Source organism: Raphanus sativus, unplaced genomic scaffold (genome assembly GCF_000801105.2).
Source record: "Raphanus sativus cultivar WK10039 unplaced genomic scaffold, ASM80110v3 Scaffold4825, whole genome shotgun sequence".
In the NCBI taxonomy this organism is placed as follows: Eukaryota; Viridiplantae; Streptophyta; class Magnoliopsida; order Brassicales; family Brassicaceae; genus Raphanus; species Raphanus sativus.
This window is the reverse complement of record NW_026620126.1, coordinates 1-5,857: the sequence shown is the minus strand read 5'-3', so window position 1 is coordinate 5,857 and position 5,857 is coordinate 1. Positions and strand designations below refer to the sequence as shown.

Genomic DNA, 5,857 nt, shown 5'->3' with positions numbered 1-5,857 from the left:
AAAGTGGGATATCTTCTTACTCACAACTCCTGTGAGATTTATTCAACTTCCTGGTTATTCTCCACTGATTAGTGGTTCCCAATCAAGCTTCACTACAAGAAATACGGGTATTGGTAGCATATCACGATAGCACAAATTTGCAAACTGCTATTAAAAGTGACTTGCGAGAATATCTTACTTTATTGTAGCATTAAATCAGTGCTATACAATATTTTACAGGATTTTTACGAAGGGGAAACTCAAAAACCTAATTTTTATCCCTGTAACATTTATGGGCGCCAAATACTTAGAAAAAAACACATTTGGCACCAAAATATTGGTTTTGGTATAAATTTTTTTTTTGTTATTTGATTTGGACTCTTCTCAAATTGAGACTGAAGAATATTAGTGGAGGAGATGATGAAGCCACGAAGGAGCTGCTGTCAGAGTCGCAGTGAAGGTAACACTGTCGCTTGTCACCACCACCACAATGCCATCTCTCCCATCCCCCATCGCTCCTCACCACCTCCACCACCATCGCTTCTCAGATCCGTCTTTGCCAACGCGACCACCACCGTCACGCTCGCAACAACCCTCTCTCTTCGATTCAACCCGTGAATCGTGATAATCAACCTCTCTCACGATTCAATCTCTCTGTATTCAACCCCCCTCCCTCCTCTTTCTCTTTATCTCTATCTCTCGGCCATGATGAAAGCTCTCGATTAATACCTTGATTTTTTTTGTGTTCTTGTTACAGGAAGCTTATTTAGTAAGGTGCTTTCTGTTCTGTTCAGATTCAAGGATAGAAGAAGGTGACTTAGGCGGTATTTCCTTTCAAACTTACAAAAGGATTACGAAACCCCTAATCCTTCTCTGCTTTGGCGTTGTCTCTCCGTCTCTCTCTCTCACCAGCTCTCGATCACTGAAGCAAGTTTTCTACTTTGGCATCTCTCAGGTTCCAGTCTCATTGATCACTCTCTTGTTGTTCTTAATACACAGCCTGTTGTGTTTATCTAGATCTACAAAAGAACCCAACTTTACATAGATTATGTTTGTATTGATTTTGATTTCACATTGACAGATGTATGTAACTTAAGGTAAGAACTTGTATGATTTCTCGATGCCAAGAAAGAAAAAAAACGAAGCTTTACATGATTTTGATTGCTCATCGGCTTCTTTCTTATATTGATGCCTTATGATATTACACAGGCTTAAGTGGGTATTACTGTCAAGTTCTTTGTACCATACTCGTAGTTTAGTTATGGTCTTTTTCTTGTTATTTTCTGCAGGAAGCCTTGTGAGTTCACGACAATGGTGGTCACCAATGCTGAAGGTCCTTACTTGTGGAACTTCACTGCAAATGCGTTTGCGAGGATGATGAAGTAGATAATGGCTGATGATAAGGAGAAGAGAGTGTGGAACTTTCTTGAAGAGAATCAAAAGGATTCATTGACGAAGTGGAGCATGTGTGTTTACTCAAAGTGAAACAGAGTTTGATGCAAAAAGTACATTTACCATTCTCACTCTGTTTCTTACTTTTTGATTCTGTCAAATAGTTAAAAGGGTGTTGTGTTGAATTAGACTGAGGAGCAGCATAAAAAAAGCAGTGGAGGAGGATCCTTCTGCTTTTGCATTTGATGAAGTTTATGATGACATGAAACACAAAGACATCGTTCCTAAACTGCGAGATCGTCAACACCTCAAGGTAAATGTTAAACCTCTTTTTTTAGTGTATTAGTTGATATCTTATTACTCATTTTAGTACATGGAGGAGACTTGAAGCTTGTCTGTAGACGTAAGTCTATGTCTGACTAGCTTTTCTGAGTTTTACATATATTTTTTTCTTGTTGTTGTTGTCGTGATTGCAGCCAAGATATGTCCATTAATCACTGTCAAGTTCTGTGTACCGTACTCTTAGTTTAGTTATGTATCTCTTGTGAGTGATTTGTGGGTGTTTGTTTCTTCTGTTGTTGAAGCTGGATACGTCTTCTGGAATGATAAAAGAATATCTTGCTGCTATAGCACTGGCTGATGGAGAATTACGAGAGCCTGAAGCAAGATTACGCGAGTCTTGAGCAAAGGTTTAAGCTTGTGGAAGAAATGAATGCGATGATGAAGAGGAACTACTGATCAGGAATGAGGAGCTTTTGATTGTGTTAGAGAAAAAAGAGGACCACAAAGGCAGCAACGGAGTAAACACTCCATCGTGTGATCACTTTCTTCTTTGTGCTTTCTTTCCATTAGAGGAAGACCACAAAGACTTGCATTCGATTCAAAGGATGACTTAGGTTTCTTTGATTTTGATTTTGATATGTTAAGGCTTGTTGAGGCATTGGTTTGTAGATGGATTTCCTAGACTTGGCAAATGAAATAATGTATGTTTTGAAAAATTAATGAAATATAATTTCTCATATATAGATCAAATTGCAATGTTTTGATTTACATTTTGCACTACAGTTTATGTGATAATTAACATTTGGGAAGTAATAAATTTGAAAAAAAAAATATTTTATTTCGAATTCTATACCCTACATATACCCTAAATCCTAAATTTTGAATATATCATCATAAAATCCAAAAATAATACAACAAGTAATATGATAAAAAGAAAATCTAATACTGACAATAAATTAGAAAAAAAAAACAAAATATTTTTTACTTTGATATCTAAACCCTAAACATGCCCTAAATTCCAACATCCAATACTTACAATAAACTTCAAATAATCATTTGTAGAAAATAATAACTAAAACAAAAGTACAGACTATATAATTTGGATAGATAATGCCCAAACCCTAAACTTACTCTAGCTCTCTGTATGAAACCCCAACCCCTAAACTAAGTCTAGTTTCAAACACAAACATAAGCTACAAATATAATCTTTTCAAACTTTAATTTTAGATCAATACAATTAAAACAGCAGCCTTTATTTTGACATCCCCTTAATGTTTCAAAGAATTAACAAGAATGTCATTCTTATTTCTAAGGTTAGTTATTTTAATTATTTGTAACTTATCCATTAAACTCTATATATTGTAATATATTTTCAAAAATGATTTCTCATTAACTGCTTATCTAAAAAGGTGGATGTACTGTACAAAGTTTGAAACATATATTTATTTATTAAATGTGGTTATGCGCTAATAGTAAAGTTCAACGTAAAATTTGACACATGCAAGATTTGATATATATATATATATTTAGTTTCTACTCAAATAAAATATTTGATAGGTTATTCCATTAAAAATAAAAATTTAAATGAAAATCAATTTTACTAAAAATAAAAATAGGAATTGAGAGAGTAGACATGTGATTTCATGTCTTAGGGTCGAATACGGGTTAGTTCGTTTCAGTTCCGGATCTTTTTAGGTCCTCGACATTTAAAACCAAACAAAATTTAAAAAATATTCAAATATAAAAACCTTCTCCTCCCTCCTCTCCCCCCCTCCCCCCAAAAAAATTTATCCTAAATTTGACGGAGGAATAAAAAAACAAACTCAAAATTTTACCTGAAGACCAAAAATATATTTAAAATTTGAAATTTTATCTAAAATTCGAAAATACTTAAAACAAGCCTGAAACTATAAAAATATTTGTAATACAGAAAACATATTCAAAATACTTGATACCTATTATATACAAAATATTTTAGGTATTTTAGTTACCCAGTTGGGTCTCGAGGAGAACACATACTCGAACCGAGATCCGAAACAGATTCGAACTGAGATCCGGTCCAAACTCGAACCAAGATTCGCGGGTCCAAAAAAATAATCATTACCCTGGACCCGATTCGAATCAAATCTGTATTTTCAAGTCAATTTGATTTTTTTTTTGGATCCGGATAATATGACATACCTAAAAATAGTTACATATGAATGTATATATAGAAATCTTAAATAAAATAATTAATAAATTATATAGTTTTAAACATATTCAGTTTTTAAATATAATACGACTTTATAACATAAATATATAACAATTGCAAAATACTTATTCATATTAAACTATATTTATATTCAAAATTATCCGCGCTTTCGAAGCGCGGATCAAAATCTAGTATACTATTAAACCTCAAACTCCAAACACCAGACCTATATTACATAAAGCTTTACTTTTCAATTAATTTTTCAATTCTAGTTTTACAGATTTTAATATCAAACCCTTAACCCTAACTTAAACCTTACATACAAAGTTAAACCTTATATATAAAGTCATAAATCTAATTTAAAATTTATTATTTAAATATATCACACAACCAAAAATTAAAATAATAAATTTCTATTTCTAATTTTAAATTATGATATCAAATTATTTAAAGTTTAAATAACTATAAATAAATAGAGAGATAGTCTGTATTGTTTTTTTTAGAACCATTGATTTTGATTTAGATCAAAGGCCCAAAATCATTTTGTCTATCTATCCTCACACTTTCTTCCTATTGGTCACTTTGTTTATGGCACGGATCAGACAAATCGATGGTTCACAACCATTCATTAACTTGCATCCAACGGATACAATTAAACACATTTATTATAATTTTTTGTTTTTTTCTTCTTCCTCCTTTTCTCGTTTCTGGTTTCTCAGATCTCTCTCTCTCTCTCTTTCTCTCTCTCTCTCTCTCACGACATTGCATCTCCTTTTTTTTCAATTGCTCGTCGGAAACGAAAAATCAGTCGCCGAGACCACACCATGTACGTTTGAGGAAAGAGAGCCCTGATTTCAGAGACTTGAAGGTGATATGGCTAAACTTTAAGTCCGTGATTTGATGATTCTTCATCAGAGTTTCCTGTTTTTTTAAAGGGGTTTCTCTGAATCTGTCTTTTAGTTATGATGTGAAGTGCCAAATTTGAATTGTCTCCCTGTCTGAAACTGTTGATGAAAGTTTGAATCTTTTTCTGTTTTTGTTTTGAAAACTGGGTTTCAAGGATAAAAGCAGGAGATGGAGAAGGTGAAGAACAGCCGGAGATGGAGAGAAGAGGCGGAGGCAGAGGCATAACAAACGACGGATGTGGTGGAGCCGAGTAAGAAGAAGAAGAAGAAAGGCGGAGAAGGAGAGCAGACAGAGACGCAAGGAGGAAGAGGATGGAGTAGGAAGATGACGAGCAGATCGAACGGTGGTGGTCGTGGCTGGTGGTCTGGGCGTCAACGAGGAGTGCGGCCGAGATTGAAGCAGAACGTGGTTCAGTTAGGGTCAGTTAGGTTTGGTTAGGGTTAGTTAATAAACCGGATTTGTATGTAAACCGGTTATTGTAATAAACCAATACATTTGTAAACCAAAATTTTAATAATAAATAATTTTATTCACAAACCAGTTATATTAGAATTTAATTTTAATTTTAAAACGTGAATTAAAATATATTAATTATAATTTTAATTAATAATTATGAATTTAAAAATATAAATGAGAAATTATAACATAGCATTATATCTATGTCATTATAACATATTTTATAGCTTTATAAAAACGTCATGAAAAAATACATTATAACACTAAACCAATGCTATAAAAAGACTAATCAGGAGCACACGTTTAACGCTACAATATGTATATTTATTATAGCACATGAAAATACGCTACGATAAATGGGGGTCTATTATAGCTGCGGCTGTCACGGCGTTCTTCGAAACGCTATGAAAACCTTATGATAGCGTTTTTCGGGTGCTACCAATACGAATTTTTCTTGTAGTGCTTCTTATATATTGTTTCATCCTAGTTTGATAAGAATCATGAAGATATTGACATATGTCCAAACAGGCTAATCTGGAATCATCTGGATAGAAAGTGATATTTCTTCTTACTCACAACTCCTATGAGATTTATTCAACTTCCTCGTTATTCTCCACTGATTAGTGGTTCCAAATAAAGCTTCTTAGATCG

General features: G+C 33.3%; 2 long non-coding RNA genes across 4 annotated transcripts; both read left to right on the top strand.

Moving 5' to 3' along the window:
- The first annotated feature begins 92 nt into the window (after positions 1 to 92).
- LOC130507574 (uncharacterized) lies at positions 93 to 2,403 on the top strand. Of its 3 annotated transcripts, XR_008942365.1 has the most exons (6): positions 93 to 635; positions 737 to 934; positions 1,061 to 1,076; positions 1,269 to 1,484; positions 1,561 to 1,684; positions 1,956 to 2,403. It is a non-coding gene; the product is annotated as an uncharacterized LOC130507574 (long non-coding RNA). The 3 variants fall into 3 exon arrangements; XR_008942364.1 differs by lacking the exon at positions 1,061 to 1,076; XR_008942366.1 differs by lacking the exon at positions 1,061 to 1,076 and having other exon boundaries at positions 1,848 to 2,403.
- A 2,008-nt stretch (positions 2,404 to 4,411) lies between these two features.
- Positions 4,412 to 5,287, top strand: LOC130507575 (uncharacterized). Its single transcript, XR_008942367.1, has 2 exons — positions 4,412 to 4,712; positions 4,905 to 5,287. It is a non-coding gene; the product is annotated as an uncharacterized LOC130507575 (long non-coding RNA).
- Positions 5,288 to 5,857: the final 570 nt, after the last annotated feature.